The sequence below is a fragment of the Ictidomys tridecemlineatus genome, chromosome 2 (assembly GCF_052094955.1).
Source record: "Ictidomys tridecemlineatus isolate mIctTri1 chromosome 2, mIctTri1.hap1, whole genome shotgun sequence".
Taxonomy (NCBI): domain Eukaryota; kingdom Metazoa; phylum Chordata; class Mammalia; order Rodentia; family Sciuridae; genus Ictidomys; species Ictidomys tridecemlineatus.
The window spans coordinates 21,115,045-21,132,595 of record NC_135478.1 but is presented as its reverse complement, the minus strand read 5'-3'; the positions used below and the strand labels follow the sequence as shown (position 1 = coordinate 21,132,595).

General features: G+C 43.7%; 1 protein-coding gene across 1 annotated transcript in view; it reads left to right on the top strand.

The window, feature by feature from the left end:
• Positions 1 to 17,551, top strand: part of LOC110599009 (uncharacterized) — a 61,088-nt gene that overhangs the window by 13,583 nt on the left and 29,954 nt on the right. The gene's annotated exons all lie outside the window — the stretch shown is intronic.

Here is a 17,551-nt window from a genome sequence, read left to right as displayed (position 1 = left end):
TTCTTTTCCCCCTCAGCCCCTCTTTTTCTGTCCTCCCCACTTCTTCCTCTATGTTACTGTGTTCTCACTCTTATCTGTGGATCCACCTTCTACTTCCTCCTTTTCTCCTTTAAGGGCATTTTCATTTAACCTCATGTGGAACTACAGCAGGACATAGTGGGACAGGAGGAAAGTTCTCCCCTCTTAGATTAAAAGGGAATCTTGGCCTTTTCATAAAAAGTGTTAGGAGTGTAGGTAAATCTGAGGGTGGTGTGATCTTTTTTGACAAGGACCTGTTTGAATTGTACAAGCAGTGGCAGCTGTCCTGAAGGACCACTTTAACCTGAACAGACTGGAGAGCCAGCCTGGGTCACACATGATTTTCACACACCCATTTGTGTGTTGTTGTTGACCTATCACCTCTCCTGCTGCCGTTGCCCTGGTTCTTATTGATCAGCTTTATCAGAAAGCTTCCATGTGGCCTCACCCTCTCTCCTCCCTTTTAGAGTAACCACATGTCTCAGAATCACAAGGTAGAATCAATGTCAAACTGATATAAATTATTGCTCTGGAGGACTATATTTCTACAGCAAATGGACTGTTAGGTGAGATTACCTCAGGTGTATACTCTAAAGCTCAGAATGCTGGTAGCTTTATTATGGAAAGTTTCCTACTTTTTATTTTGAAATGCAGATGTTTTGATGTTAGTTTTCTAACTATGACAAAATTACCTGATCATATTTATATTTCAAAAATAATGAAATAATATAATGCATACATTAGGGGTATTTCTTATTCTAAGTTGCAACTTTCAGAAGCACCTTTTAAGAAAACTTTCTATAATCTGGGCATTTTTTCTTTAAAATAAAGTTAAATATTTATTTTGGAAAAATACTTTTGGATTTAAAACATTGCTCAGTTTTTAAAAAAGATTGGGGAAACAACAACAACAACAAGCCAAAAATTTAACACTGTAAGGTCAGAGTGAGAAGAGAGATCCTGAACTGGGCAACTGAATTCAAGAGTTCCTCTCTCCTACTTCAAGAACAGCCCTTTACTTCTTGGCTTTGTCTGGAGAAGGGGGATCATAAAGGAGGAGGCCTTTCCTTGCATCAGCAGCCACTCCTGCTTGTACAGACTAGTGGATGTGGGCGCCAGAGCTCCTAGCTTCCCCGGGCAGCATGGTTACCTGCAGTATCCAGGTGTATTTGCTGAGTGGTTTCTGCTGATTCCAAAAAACATGTGATCCTGACCTCATAGATCATGAGCTGATAAGAACCATCTTTGGTTGGAGTCAGGGGTTTCCTGGCAAAATGGGTCGATGAATGATTGCTTAGTATATGTGGAGTGGCTTTCCTGGGCCAGTCATTACAGTGTGACATTGACCACAGATGTGACAGACACATGGATGAGTGTAGGCTGTGGTCCCAGGTAGTGACTAGGGGAGAGGACAGAGTGGTGGTAGCAAGGCATCCCTTGGAGGTTATGGGACAACAGAGACTGAATAGAGGGGAATGAGCCATGGGAAAATATGGAGGCCTGGCTTCCCAGGCAGAGCAAACAGCATGTACAGAAGGCCCTGCAAGAAGACCAGTGCTGGCTGGAGGGTATGGGACTTCAGGAGAAAAGATGTGAGGGAGGCCCTGAGATGATCAGGGTAGCTACATCCTATTAGCCTGCCAGGCCTGGTAGGAGTTGAGATTTTAATCTCTGTGTAATGAAGCTGCTGGAGATGCTGAGCAAGGGGAATTCCATCGATTGATTGACTTTTTTTGGGGGGGGTACTGGGAATTGAATTCTGGAAGTGCTCTACCACGGAGCTATAGCACAGGCCCTTTTTAAATTTTGAGATAGGATCTCCATAAGTTGCCTACACTGGCCTCCTCCTTCCTCAGCTTCCCGAGTCCTTGAGATTATAGGTATGCACCACCATGTCTGGCCAATTGATTGACTTAAAAATGATTCCATGTGGATCTGTGCCAGGTGAGGCGAGGCAGGAGTGAAGTCTGAGAAGGGGAGTGGTGGTAGCTCAGTGGAAGGGTCTGATATACCCTTGGGGTGGAGGCTCAGGACAGCTGCACATATGAGAAGTCCTTGTAGGGAGAGCCTCTGGTGTTAATAGTCATACGTGATTGTTTTTTGTTCAGGCAGTTACCAGGGACTGCTTGGGGTCCAGTTGTATCAAAGAAGCAAGTAGAGGCATCTTTATCTCCAGGGAGAGTCAGAGGGTGCTCAGAATTGAGAATGTTATTTTCTTTTGTAGCTAAGAAATTACTTTGCAGAAGTAAGATGGTAAATCTCAGACTTCGCCCTAAATCAGTGAGCCCAAGGTAATCATCAAACAGAGTGTAAAGAGCAAAAGGGACCAAGTGCTTCAGAGCCTAGTATCAGTGACAATTGATTATAGTTAACCTCAGCTATGTGAATTATCAAACTTGAAAGTTTTCTGAAGATTTTTTGACCCTTGTGTATGCTATGAAATTTGCCAAGTCTCTGTCTGAGTACAGTGACCCATTTGAAACGTACTGCTTTTTAATTTCTGTTGTAAATTAGAGCATGGTTGCCTGAGGTGTGTTTCCAACTTCCTCATGTCTTGGGTTATAGCAGTTTCTCTCATAAGGCTCAGGGACCAGGGAGATTTTAAAAACATTAAACAGCTCATCTGAGGCTCATCATTATCACTTTCACTTACCTCAGTGATCTGAGATTAGTTCCCTCCCTGCAATGCTGCTGGCCTTGAGGACCAGGAGGAGGGCGGGGTGGAAGAGAGAAAATCCTCACTCACTCTTACTTTTGAGCAGTGAGTGGGGTTCCAGCTGCTCGCCCTGCAGGAGTATTTCCCAAGTTCTCTCCTGAGGTGTGTGCTGATGCTTCAAGGGGAATGTGGCCCAGGTTGTCAGTAAAGACTCTGGAGGGGCTGGAGTTGTAGCTCAGTGGTAGAGCGCTTGTGAGGCACTGGGTTTGGTCCTCAGCACCACATAAAAATAAATAAATGAAATAAAGGTATTGTGTCATCTACAACTAAAAAAATATATTAAAAAAAAAACAAACAAAACCTGGAGCTTGCAGTTCTCTTGGAGTCTGAAGTATTTGAGGACAAAAGCAAGCTGCTTCCTGGTCCAGTATGGTAAGAATAATTGGCACGAGAGCTGGGCTCCATTTTAGGATTGCAGTGAGTGGGGTGTGTCTGATGATTCTGAATGCATTGTTGCCTCCAAGGCAGGGGCTGCAGGTTCTGTGCAGAGCTCAGGGGCTGCCCATTGCCCCCTTGCTATTGATGGGCCTGGAAATTTCCCCGAGTATGATGTGAAGCTCCAATATTTTTTAAAAAATATAATTTTAGGGCTGGGATTGTGGCTCAGCAGTAGGGTGCCCACTTAGCACGTGCAAGGCCCTGGGTTCGATCCTCAGCATCACATAAAAATAAATAAATAAATAAAGGTATTGTGTCCAACTACGACTAAAAAATAAATATTTTTAAAAAATGTATGATTTTATTTTTAATTGGCACATAGTAATTGTACACATTTACATGTCACACGGGGCACAGCTTGACACTTTAATACGCGTATACAATGTGTAATAATCGGATCAGAGTAATTGGCATTTTATCACTTCTGACATTTATTCTTTCTTTGTGTTGGGAATATTCAAAATCCTCTCTACTAGCTATTTTGAGATATTAAATTAATTTTCACCGTAATTATTCCTAATGTTCTAGAGATTCTTAGGAGTCATTCTTTCTATCCAGCTGCTCCCCTGTCCTGTTAAACCAACCTCTCTCCATCCCTCTTGCCCCACACTCTTCCCAGGCTCTGATAACCACTCTCTATTCTTCTCTTATTTGGAAGCTCTGAGATTTGCTCAAATACACCCAAAGTGCGTCAACCTGGAAAAAACTTCTTCCCACATTTCTAACTCTTCTAGGCCTTTCCATTGTGTCTTATTTACATCCAAATAAATAAATGCCAAATTATTAAAATCAAATGGATTCTGATAACCTCCTTGGCTTGTTTTGTCCTATCTTTTTTGTCCCAAGACCGTGGCACTACTTTTTAACACCCTAAAGTGTGGTAGCTGCTGGTCTCCATAGAATGAAACTCCATTGTCTCTGGAGTTAAAACACTGGCTGCTTTGTTTGGAAATGTGGGAAGGAAGGGATTTTTCCTGTTGCGTTATGATCAAGTCAGCCCTTTTAGAAATATAAATTCTGCACTGGAGTTTCCTTAAAAGCTGATATTTCGATGTGTTTGTTCTGGTCCTATTAGCGCATCGCACTCTGGGTGTTTGTTAATGGGCTCTGGGTAATTACTGCAGCCTCCATTGCAGGGAGCATGCATCAGGGAGGACAGCCGGCTCATTACTCAGCAGCTGGCGGCCCCTGACCCCTCCTCCTTGGAAATACTGTGAGGCGCAATTAGAGAGGTCTTGCATGGGGATAAGTGATTGCTGGGGCATAAATAATGCAATCTACCCTGTCTGTCTGTGAGTGTGGTGGGGCAGAGCAGCACTGGTATTTGGAAGTCTGAATCACGAATTCTGGATCCATCATGTTTAGGCTCTGTGATCCTGGGAAAATTCTTAGCCAGCAAGCCTCAGTTTTCCCTTCTATAGAAGAAGCCTGTGTATTCTGCTTGTGGGGACTAGATAAGTTAATAAATATCTTGCTTGTTGGCAGCACATAGCATGCATTCAGTGAAGGGGAACTTTGAGTGCGTTCCTTTGGCGGGTGACATTTTGTTATTTTGTGTTTTTCATCCTCCCTTTGAACCCGGACTCTCAGCCTCTGTCCCTGGAGACTGGAGGAGCATTCTGGCCCAAGATTATTCTCCCCTGACCACCTGCTACATCACCCTGGGTTCTGATGACTCACCCAGCATCTTGACCACAGGCTCTCCAGTAGTGTCCTCTCCACCCTGCTTCACCCACTGCCTGAGGCATATCCTGGACTATGTCATCTCCTGGAGTTGCCTGTTCCACCTCTGAATAATTCAGAGAGCATAATTGCCATGCTCTCTGAATTCCACTCCTTCCAGCCCTCTGCACACATTCCTCGCCCCATCCAAGCTCCTGGCTTCTCCCCCTCCACCCTGTCCTTTCATCATCAAGCACCCATTGCCCTTCCTTTGTGAACTTGACAGAACTTTGCCCCTGCTTTCTAAGAGCAGCTGGAGAAATCACACCGTCACCTATCACCTAGGATGGTGACCCCATAAACCAATAAAGCTAGGTCACAGGTTCTGCCCAAGAGTGCTCTTGTGTTTGCTTAGGCTTCTCTTCAGGCCTTTGGGCATGATGACTGATCTAGGCTTCCCATGTCTTTCTGAAACACTGGATCCCAACTGGGTGCAAGTGCTGTCCTGTTGGCCTGCCTCCCTCTAAGCAAAGGAGGGACACTCTTTCTGAGGCTGGTTTGTGTCACCCAGTTGGATTTGTGTCCCTACTGAGGATCAGCATTTGTTGTCTCTGTCTCTTCAGCCTCTCCGACCTGTGGAATCCATGTCCTGTAATATGCTCAGTTCTCTGCCATCTTTCTAGACTTCCTGCAACCCCCCCCCCCCCGCCCCAGCCATAGCACTTTCCAGTCTCACCAAAATGTCCTCTGCCTCCTCATCCTGGCCCTGTTGCCATCCGACCCCTGAGACCATTACTCCAGCACCAGCAATATGGTGAATCTGGTACTAAGTCAATGATGCACCTTCCATTCTGGCCTTCTTGACCTCTGATAGCAATGATCTGCATTACCTTCATTCTTTCCTCCTTGAAACTCTTCTCTTGATTTCTGGGTGTCCTCACATTCCTAGTTTTCCTTCTGCTTCAACCACCTTGTGGACTTCAGGCTCTTCTGCCCTCTTGCAGTCTTTTCTTTTTTTCAGGGGAATGTGAGATACTGTGGATTGAACTCAGGGACACTTGACCACTGAGCCACATCCCAAGCCCTTTTTTGTATTTAGAGACAGGGTCGCACTGAGTTGCTTAGTGCCTCGATAAATTGCTGAGGCTGGCTTTGAACTCGAGATCCTCCTGCCTCTGCCTCCTGAGCCACTGGGATTATAGGCGTACCCTCTACGCCCAGCCTCTTGCAGTCTTTGAATGTTGGTGCCCTTCAAGTGGGTCCTGGTATTTGCTTGGCAGACTGCCCCTGGTGATCTAACAGAGCTATGTCTTGGTTGCCACCACTACCTAGATCTTGGTTTAGACCTGTCTCTGAGCTCTGGACCCATTCACTCACCTGCCTCCTTGTGCTAGTCAGCTTTCTATTACTTTAATAAAATACCTGAGATCATAAATTTAAAAAGAGGAAAGGTTTATTGTGGCTCACAGTTTTGGAGGTTCCAGTCTTCGGTCAGTTCGCCTATTGCTTTTGGGCCCCAAATGAGGCAGTATATTATGGTGGGTGTACATGTCAGAGGAAGCTCTCACCTCATGGACAGAAGCAAAATAGTGGAACAATGGAACAGGGTCCCATAATTCCCTCTGAGGGCATGCTCTCAATGACCTAAGATCTCTCATTAGTTCCCTTCTCTTAAAGTTTCACCATCTCCTAATAACTCCAGGGGCTGGGGAGTTAACATGTGGAGCATTCCAGACCCAAACCACAGCACTGCCCTTTGTATCCTTTCATTGTAGGATGCATAGGCAATGCCAGCTCACCACCACCATTGCTACCTGCTCCTTTGACCTCCTCCTCCAAAGAAAAGGGTCTGTCTGTGAGCCCAGCCACATGGAGGGTACCATTGACCTCAGCTGCTCAGGCAGGAACCTTTTCTTAACGCTCCTTTCTCCTTCTCCCTGATCTCCCTCTTGAGCTGGGTTGCTGTAGTATTTTCTCTATTCTGCTGCTAAGATGACCTTTCTAAAGAGCAAAACTGAATCCCATCACTCCCTGGACTTAAAACCAGTTCAGGAGCTCCCCATGGGGTCAAAGTGGCTACTGCCTCTCCTCCCCTTGCTAAAGCCATTTAGAACCTTTTAAATTTCCTAACTGGGTCATGCTCTCTCCCTCTCCTCCAGGGCTTTGCTTCCACTGTTGCCTCTGCTCATAGAATCTGCCTCTCTGATCCCTGCCTGCTCCTTCTCTACCCAGATTTCTCTGGCATTCCCAGCTGGCTCTGATGGCCCAGCTAATTCCTACTCACCTTTTAGTTCTGACCTGAAGTTGGCCAGGGAAGCCTTCCCTGACCCCAGGTGACCCATTTGTATCTGCAGTTTTCACAGTGGCCTGACATTGCTATTTTTATCTGTGGCCCCTTGAAGGCAAAGAGCATCTGTAAGAGACTTCATTGGGACAGTAAGGGACAGGCAGATGGCCTGGAAACCTGGCATTTGGCACTTGACTTCAAGGACCATTCTTGCTTATGTTTTATGGGGCAGAAGTTGAGATCATTCCTCTCAACAGATTGTAGGTTCCACAAGGGGAGGGATTTTGGTTGGGTTCATTTTCTGCTGAGTTCTCAGCACATGTAGTACCTCACAGGAGGACCTGCATATACTAGGTGCTCAGTAAATATTTTGTCAAATGCCTAAAGAGCAAAAGAAAAGTTTTTGATTTTCACTGAGTCAGTTTTCATAATAATGCTCAGAGCTTGGCCTCAGGACTCTCCAATGTAAGGTGCTCTGTTCCTCTGCTGGGGTGGATGGAAAGGTGGGGAAGGACATAGCAGCTGGCACACTGGAGGGGACTTTTTTCCTGCAGCTTCTCTTTGCTCATTCCTCACCCATTTGTGAATCTTTTAAAATCACAAGTTATAATCACCAGAATTCCTGGGTCATGAGACAGCCTTGGCTGCTGACTCCTGTCACAGCTGGGGAAATCTGCCCCTTTCTAGTCCTAAGAATTAAAGGCCACCCAGGCCTGACTGCATACATCAGAATGCCTTTTAGCTTTCCAGGGAGTTTATACAACTTTGAATTTAATCTGGCCCAGTGTGGAAGACAGCATTGTGGGACCAACAGAAACATGCTCTTACTATGGCATGATATAAATGGAAGCTGCTTTTGTAATTTTAGGATTCAAGTATCAATTAGGTAATGTTCTTATTGCTCATTTTTTGGACAAATACTTATGTTGTACCAATTTTATGTCGATTTTCTCCAATGAATTTTTTTTTTTAAATAGTCCTGGGGATCAAGCCCAGGGCCTTGCACAGGCTGGGTGAGTGCTTCACCACTAAGCTAAGTCACCAGCACTTTCTATTTTATTCAGAGATAGGATCTTGCTAAGTTGCCCAGGTGGAACTCAAACTTGGAATTCTCCTGCCTTGGCCTCCCAGGTCACTTGGATTATAGTGTGCACCACCAGCTGGCTCTAATGATTATATTCCTTGGTTTATAATTTCATTTTCAGCCTTCTCCTTAAGTGGAACAGAAGCTGCTGGAGGTCAAGGCCTCATCTGTGATGTTTTTTGCAGGTGCTTAGCACCTAACAGTGTCTGGTACAGTGTTTTTATTGAATGAAAGGCTGGCAGAGTGCTGGGGACAGTGAACAGATGCAGCCCCTTCATCATGGGGTTTGCAATCTGATTGAGGAGACAGACATGAATGTAGTTTCACAAATGTATGTAAAGTTGTAACTGCACTACAGAGGTTCTGTGACAGGCCACTTGTGCTCAGAGGACTGGTGAAGGAACTCTGGCTTAGTCAGTGCGTTATTATTGAGCTTTAAGAATTCTTTATATTTTTAATTTTTTTTTTAGTTGTAGATGGACACAATTCCTTTGTTTTATTTATATATTTTTATGTGGTGCTAAGGACTGAACCCAGTGAGTGCCTCAGGCATGCTAGGCAAGCACTCTACCCCCAGCCACAACTTTATGTATTCTTGATACTAGTCATTTTTCAGATATATGATTTGCATATGTTTTCTATGGCCATCTTTTCACTTTTTTGCTGGTGTCATTTTCAAATGTAATGAAGTTATCACTTGTACTTTTGGTGCCATATTTAAGAAATCATGGCCTACCTTAAGGTCATGAAGATCTATTCCTGTGTGTTCTTCTAAGAGTTTTGTAGTTTTTACTCTTAACATTTAGGTCTATGATCCATTTCGAGGTAATTTTTTAAAAAATTTTATGTGGTGCTGAGGATTGAACCCAGGGCCTTGCACATGTTAGGCAAGTGCTCTACCGCTGAGCCCCAGCCCCAGCTGGGGCTCAAATTAATTTTTGGAAGATCTCTGGAGGTCTGACTTCTCACTCTTTTGCAAGAGGTTATCTGATTGTCCTTGCACCATTTGTTGAAAAGTCCATTCTTTATGCATTGAATTGCCTGGTTGAAAACCAAAATAATTATGAGAAATATTTTTGGGCTCTCACCTCTGTTTCATTGATCTGTCTTTCTTTATGCTGATACCATACTATCTTGATTTCTATGGCTGTGTTTTAAGTTTTGAAACTGGGCAGTGTGAATTCACCAACTTGGCTTTTCTTTATCAAGATTGCCTTGGCTATTATATTTGTTATGTTATTATACCCCTTATGTTTCCATTTGAATTTTAAGACTGATTAACTTTTGTAAAAAATAAAGCATCTGGGATTTTTGATAGGAGTTGTGTTGATTGTGTAGATAAATTTCAGGAATATTGACATCTTAGCAATATTAATGAACATGAGATATCTTCCCATTGCTTTAGACACTAATTTCTTTTTGCAGATTTTGTTGTACAAGTGTTGTACTTTTTGGATTGCATTTGTACCTAAGTATTTTTATTCCTTTTGGATAATTATAAATGGAATAGTTTCCTTCAGTCTATTTGTGGACTGTGTATTGCTAGTATAGAAACACAACTGACTTTGGTATATTGATTTTATATCCTGCAACTTTACTGAACTTGTGTATTAGTTCTAATAGTTTTAATTTAGTTTTTTTTTTTTGGTGAATTCCTTAGGATTTTCTACATATAAGATCATGTATTTATGAATAGAGGTGACTTCACTTCTTCCTTTTTGATGTGAGTGGCTTTCTTTCTTTTTCTGCCTCATTGCTCTGGCCAGAACCTCTACTACAATGTTGAATAGACGTGGCAAGAGTGGGTGGATATTTTTGTCTTGTTCCTGATCACAGGGGCAGAACATCCAGTGATTTACTGTTGAGTTTGATATGGTCTGTGAGGTTGTCATAGACCCTCTGTATTGGGTTAAGAAAGTTTTCATCTACTTCTGGGTTGTTGAATGTTTTATTCTGAAAGGATGCTGAATTTTGTCAAATGCTTTTTCTATATGTATTGAGGTGGTCATACATTTTTTTTCTTTTATTTCACTAATATGGTAAAATTAACTTCACATCATCATTTCATTGTTTGTATGTTACTTTTTCAGGACTGTCATTATGTGAAAATAGTTTTTCTGTTCAGTCAAATAGAGAGTTCCGAGTAGAAATTGCTTCAGCTTGCAAATTGTCATTTATTTTTAAAAAAAAAATGAACCCATAAGAAGAATTGTTTCACAGTTTGTGGTCCAGAGACATCTCAGGAATATAGTTCTTAATGTGGTTGGTGAGTGGGCAGTTCCCCAATCTAGGGCTGGCCATCTATTGTTGTCACTGCTGTGATTACTATCTCTAAGTAGTCCCTGACTTGTCTCAAAATGGTGCCAATCATACTGGATTCCTTGTCTCATCTGTTAAAGAGAAAGATCATGGCTGCTTCTTATCAGAGGACACTGGCCTCCTTCAAAGTGCATTGGAAACTGGGTGCAGTGGTACATTGGTACATACCTGGAATCCCAGCTACTGGGGAGGCAGAGGCCTGAGGGTCACAAGTTTGAGGACTGTCTAAAAAAGTAAAAAGGGGGGGGGATATAGCTCAGTGGTAGAGTGCCCCTGGATTTAATCCCCAGTTTAAAAAAAAAAAAAAGCAAAAACATTGGAGGGATCATTTCATGGAATTTGATCCTGGAAACTCTGACTTTGACAGGTCTTTGTAATCTTTTCTCCCCTTTTGGGGTAAGAATCTCCAGACTGAACTCAGTTATCACGGGAGCAGTCATTGCAAGACACTCAGCTGTCCCAGTCTCTTTCCTCTCCCATTCCCCTTCTTTTATCCCCCCAGCCCTCCTCCTTCCCCTTGCCCCCAATCTTCTCCCCTTCCCTTTTCTTCCCCTCCCCTCCCCCATGCCCTCTCTGTCTACCTCTTCCTCCCCCTTCTATCCTGGCCCCTTCTCCTTTTCTCCTCCTGGTCCCCTCTCCCTCCCCCTTTGTCTTGGGAATCCTTTGTCCTTGCTCTGACCTCTTCTGCCCTACCCCCAGCTCCCAGCCCTGTGAGCAGACCTCTGCAGCTTCTGAAGGATGCTGTCTTTGGCTTTTCGCCTGTGTGTTTCCCCAACTCCAGACCCCGTGTCTGGTTTTCTCCTTGGAGGTCGGGGAGTATAGGGGATCCCAGTCTTCATGGTCTTAGACAGACTCTGTCTGCATATTTGGCCATTTCTGAACCAACCCCTAGTTTTGCTACTTGGTCTTCCTAGTTCTCACTGTGGCCTGTTAGGGTGACAGGAGGACCGCCTCCCCACGCCTCCAGTGCCCCCGACCCAGGGGCAGGGATTTGAAAGAGAACAATTCTTTGGCCTCTTAAGAGCACTTGATGACCTGACAGACAACCTTCTTCCTTCTCATCGAAAGGTTTTTAGTTGGTAAGAGGCCACTTTTATTTTTTTAAATCGGTTTTAAGTGTATTAGAAATAAAGCATAATGATTGCTAGGGTCAAAATTTAATATTTTATAAGTGGAAACTCAAGGATCCATAAGCTGGTTGTGGTCCTCTGTGCTGGTCTCTGGAGGCGAGTTGGTTTCTGACTTCACTCATTGAGGCTCTCGGACTTAGAAAACCACCTTTCAGATGGCCCTAGGCCCTGAATTGACTTAGATTTTGGACCTTAAAATGCATATTGGAATTTTAAATAATGATTTTTTTACTTCTGCTTCTGTGTCTAGGCTATTCCCATTAGTATTTCTCTCTCTCTCTCTCTCTTTTTTTTTCTTTAAGGGTATTTGAATACTGCGTGTCTCTGTTTAAGAGGGCAACTTTCCTAGAAAGTAGAGTCAATAAATTGGATTTGTAGAGGCTGGGCGCCAGAGGCAGACAGCCCAGCTTCAAGGCTGTCTGTACAACTCTCCATGTCCCTAACGTGGGTGCCCCTTCACAGAATTGAGGATGGGGCTGTGCAACAGGTCCAGTGCTTATTAATACCTGTTACCTATTAGTTATTAAGACATTTGAGTCACAAAGGTCAACCACTGAGAGCTAGGAGCTTGCTGCCAATTTTCTTTATTTCCTGTGATCATTTTTTTTTCACTTGAATTACATGATTTCTCTGGATTTTTAAGTTAGTCCAGTTTCAGAACTGGAAAACCAACTTAGAGAAAATACCAGCTGATGCCTGTGTGTTTTTTAAAGATTTTTTCTTTTCATCAGAAAATAGGACATAGCAATTTTGAAGCATGACCATTATAATTTCTGTAAGCATGCACAGCGGCTGGATTTTGGACAGTGGGAGAGGGTGCATTTGCTGCAAATGCAGTCTGCTGCCACTGTTGGGGCTTTCACTGATCACCTGGAACCTGGTGGTACAGTTCTTCCCCCAGTCTGCAGTTATTCTGGGATCCTGAGGCAGGTCCTTCTGGCTTCCACCCTTACCCAAGACTTCTTTACCCGGAAGGGTCAGAAATCAGGCTGTTGTATTTAGTAAAATGGATCCTACATAATATACTCTTTATTCAGAGGGACTTCCCAGTCAGAGTCGTTGTTGTAATTTCTTATTAGCATATAAAGATAATTTTTAAAAGTCTGTTTGTTTGAGCCTTTTGACTGTGTGGACTTTGGATAATTGAGCAATTTGTTATGTTATAGAAGAGGTATCCTGTGACCACACATCTTGGAGCCTACAGAACATGGCTCTCTTCCCACTGTTGTTCTCTCTCCTATGTCAGCTTCTGAGCCAGCAGTGTGTGTTCTGGGGCAGTGGTCTCCAAATGGATGGCAAACAGAAACAGGACTTCTTGGTGGCAGATCTGAATTTGGAACTGGAAGCTTTTGCAGTCTCCATAATCGGGGTTTTAACTGAGTGACTTTGGCAGTTGTATTCCTTTTTTTGTTGATTTAATTTGCTGAAAGCGTATTTTGGGGAAACATACATAATTTTTTGCACCATTCAGGACCTCCAGGTGGACTCTCAGAAGGCTGTAGCTTGAGAAAGGTAGGTGTAGGGGTCGAGTCTCTGAGGCAGGGTGGAGTTAGAGGAATGAGCGTCTGTGAGGGTCTTGGTGGCCCCTCTGCTGTCTCACCTGGCTCTAGAAGAGTTGTCTTATTTCACAATCAGGAGCATAAACAACAGGAGCCTGTAGTTCCTCCGGCTCTTGTATTGTTGTTCCTGGGAAGATGGAATTCAGAGGATGTCTAGAGTGCTTGGAGCCCTTCTAAGAGGGCAAGATGAATCAGTGTGTTTACAGTTGAGTTTGGTTTGGACTACAAGGCACGGTGTCTGCTAGGACTTACAGTACTTGACCTAGGAGGAAGAAATGTACAACTATTTTTTTTTTCCCTGTAAGACTAACCCCTAGTCACAAACCACTAATGGGTCATATCTCTGTTATTTTTTTTAAGTCTCTTTTAATCTGTAGGTTCCCCCCTTGTCAGCTTTCCATCACTGTAACAAAATACCTTAGAAGAACAACTTAAGCAAAAAAGGTTTATTTTGACTCATGGTTTCAATCCATGGTCACTTGGCCGGTTGCTATGGGCCCATGATGAGGCAGAACATATGGCAGGGAGCACATGACAGAACAGAGCTCCTCACCTCTTAGCAACCAGGAAGGAGGGAGAGAGAGAGAGAGAGGGAGGGAGGGGACAAGGAGAAAAGGGGAAGATATTCTGAGGACCTTCAAAGATATACCTCTAGTGATCCACTTCCTCCAAATAGCCTCCCAATAGCACCACCAGCTGGGAGCCCTCTTCAACATAGGAGCCTTTGGGATTATTCCAAATCCAAATGATAATACCCCTTTATCACTTTGCCTTGTTATCTCTCTGCTGAGGAGCTTGACTGTTGGACCTGTAGTTAACCATGAGTCTGAAGTAACTTTTCCTTTGTGCATAACCACAGTGCAGCTACTGTTTGCTTCTGTGATTCTAAATAGTATCCTGGCACATGGGTCATTGTGTTGATTGTGTGTGGTTGGTAGTTAGAGTAGACCCCAGGTGCCCTCTTTAACCTTGGTGGTGGTGTTGAGAAGTTCTTCACTGTGCTGATTCCTGTTCTGTTTTATGTCATTTATTTTCTCTCTGGAAACCTTTAAAAACATCTGAAATTTGAAGATGCTCTGTGGGACTTTTAAAATTCATTACCCTGGGCATTCAGTGGGCCCTTCCCATCTGGAGGTTCATGCTTTTCAGTTTTAGGAAAGTTTCTTGTATCATTTCTTTGGTAATTTCTTTCTCTTCTTTCCCTCTCTTTTCTCATTCTGGAACTCGTCTGGGATTGATCCTTTATTTTTCTTTTTTCTCTAGTTTTAATTCTGATTCTCTCTCTCTCTCTCTCTCTCTCTCTCTCTCTCTCTCTCTCTCTCTCTCTCTCTCATATCCATATCTTTATTCTCAGTCTTTTTAATTTAATCTTTTCATTTTTGCTATCAATTTTTTCAGTTTCCAAAAGGTCTCTCTTGTGGCTTCCAAAAACCCCTCCACTGTTGTGGAGTAGTGTCCTATTTCTATTTTCTAGATACAGTGTCCTCTGTCTCTGAAGGCATCAGTGATAGTTTTTTGAAGTTTTCTTCTGTTCCCTGCATTGTCTGTGGTTCCTGAGGTTCACTTTTCTGTTTGCTTTGCTGTCTGTCTGCAAGTTGAAGGCTTTCCTCAAGTGTCTGGTGGGCTTTGGTTGTCCACATTTGAGGGAGCTGGTTAGAGCTATGCATATAGAGTGGGGTTTGTGACTGTTAGACTCTGTTATGAATGATAAGAAACTTAGCCTTTTCCACTGGGGACTCTGTACGTCTCTGTAGATTTTTTCTCTTGGACTGGTGACTTTCAAAGGAGGAATTCCTCTAATCTCCTGCCTGGATACTTACTGGTGTTTTACCAGTTGAGCTGGGCAAGAGAGCTGTGGATGAGGGGACTTCACATGGAGAATATATACATTTACACATATTTCTATTTTCAATCCAATTTCAGTCCTGCTTTTCCCTCACCAGTTCTACCCAGTGCTATGGATGGAACCAGGGCCTCATGTGTGATAGGCAAGTGTTCTACTGTGGAGCCACACTCCCAGCCCCATCTTGTCTGTTTTTGTGTCTTGGTATACCAGAGCCCAGAGCTTCTGTATTTTGTCCTCTTTGACTCCATTCTCTACTGAATGATGCCTGAGGTTTAGGGAGGTGAAGAGGGCATTTATGGGAGCTGGGATGGTGTCACAGTGCCTATTTGTATGAACCTTTAGCTGGTTCCCTATTATTAGCTGCAAGCCTGATTTTCCTTCTTTACCTCCAAAGCATGGTTTTTCTAAGTCCCAAAACTTCTTGTTCCACTAAGGCAGTTAAGATTTCATCTAGCTGATTTTCATTTTCTAAAAAATGCATTAACATTTTTCATCATCTCATGTCTTCTGTTTTCTTTGCTCTGATGAGTTTATTAACATCTTTAAAAAACTTCCCTCATGCCAATGGTGGAATGCGATGAACATCATTAAGCTAGGTACATGTATGACTGCACATGTGGTGTGAGGCTACATCGTGTACAACCAGAGAAATGTAAACTTGTGCTGCAATTATGGACAATGAATCAAAATGTATTCTGCTGTAATATATACCTAATTAAAATAAATACATTAATAAAACCCCCCAAACTTCCCTCATGGTCTCTTGTGAGATTTAGAGAAGTAAAGCTGACATGGTACATTTAACCCCATGGCAACTGCAAGCCTTTTTGGTCTTTCCTTTGATAATTCATTAGGCAGCTTCAATTTGTGCCTGAGATGCGCAGGAGGACAGCCTGCTCAGGAGAATCCCTGCCTTCTCATTTTCCTCCAATGTGAGGGTTGTTCTAACTTTCAAAGATCAGGTGCTCTCTTGTGGGGACATTCCCTTTGCTTTGTCTTTAGCCTGGGCTGGCCTCTGATATCTCTTTGCTTGCTTTGGCTTTGCTCTCTGTTCATGGGCAGACTTGAGCTGCCGAGTGTCTGTCTCATAGTCCTATGACTGCCTGAACAGGCCTTCAAAGGCTCATAGAGATGGTAGCCCTTTGCACCTTTCCATGGGATGAGCCATTACAAGAAAGAAGGGAAGGAGAATTGTGGGTGGTATGTATGTGACATTAAGATTGGGAGTCCTATGTCCCTTAAGTCACAAGAAACAATGGAGGTCTGACTGCTTCATCCCCAGTTCCCAGAAGACAGTCCTGGTGGCTGACCAAATATGTGGGGCTGAGATTATTTTTCTTATTAAACTTATCTCTCTTGTAGCCTTATTTTCTCTACTGCCCAGTGACATCCTGATGACTCACTTAGTGATTTTTATCTGCCCTGTGCCCTTGTGATATTATATCTTAGCATGTGACCAGATTTTGAATGCTTTGGTTTTCAGACTCCATCAGAATTAAGGAGTCATCAGTGTGGTTCAAACACACAAATAATTTAAAGATGATTAAAAATAAAAATAAAAAAATATATATACCTTCCTCATGGTGCTGTAAGGGGCATGGCCTCAGCTCCATGCTGCCGAGTTCAGGGTATCAGTATCTGAGGTGTATGTGGCTTGGAATTACTTGCTGGTTTAGAGCAGTGGCCCTCAGTATAGTCCCGGACCAGCATCATCAGCACCACCAGGGAGCTTGTGAGAACTGCACATTCCTGGGCCTTACTCCAGACCTCAGAAACTCTGCTGTGGGGCCCAGCAGTCTGTGTTTTAACAAGCCTCCAGAGAGGTTCTGATGTGCATTAACTGGATTAGATGACCTGGCAGACTGGAACAGAAGTGTGTATAGCCTTCCAGGTTGGGGGGTTCCTCCCACCAGGCCTGGAAGGAGGGAGTGATCATTTCACTGGTGAGTTCTCCAGGGAAATATTCCTCCAGCGTCACTGTTTAAGGCACCTGGCGCCATTGTGGAGTGGATTCAGCCTCTGATTTGGGAGATCAGAATCAGGATCAGAAAGCTCCATTCAGGAGAAAAGGAGAAACTAACTTCTGTTATTTCACATCATATGAAGAAGTAACAGGATCTGAATATGTGGATGCTGGCGATGACGACAGTTGGCATTCCGGGGGCTCCTTCCAGTTTTTGTTCTGTGTGCTTGTAGGATGAGTGCCTAGCTGGCTGCGACCACATTGTAAGCCTTGCTCTATATTGTGCCCTCCCCATTGTGCTAAGGACTGAAAGTGGAGAGGGCTTCAGGACTTGAGTCCTGATTGACAGGGGCCCCTGTGCCCTGAGAAAGGGGCAGGCTGGTGCAAAGGTCCTGCAGAAGTCATTTTTGCATGGCATTTGGAGATGTTGGTGCTACTAGCTCATCTGGAACCTCTGGTAAGAGGGAGAGGCAGGGAGAGCCGCTTCATCAGGGCCACTGGATTGCCATTTAGATTCCCTGACTCTGCA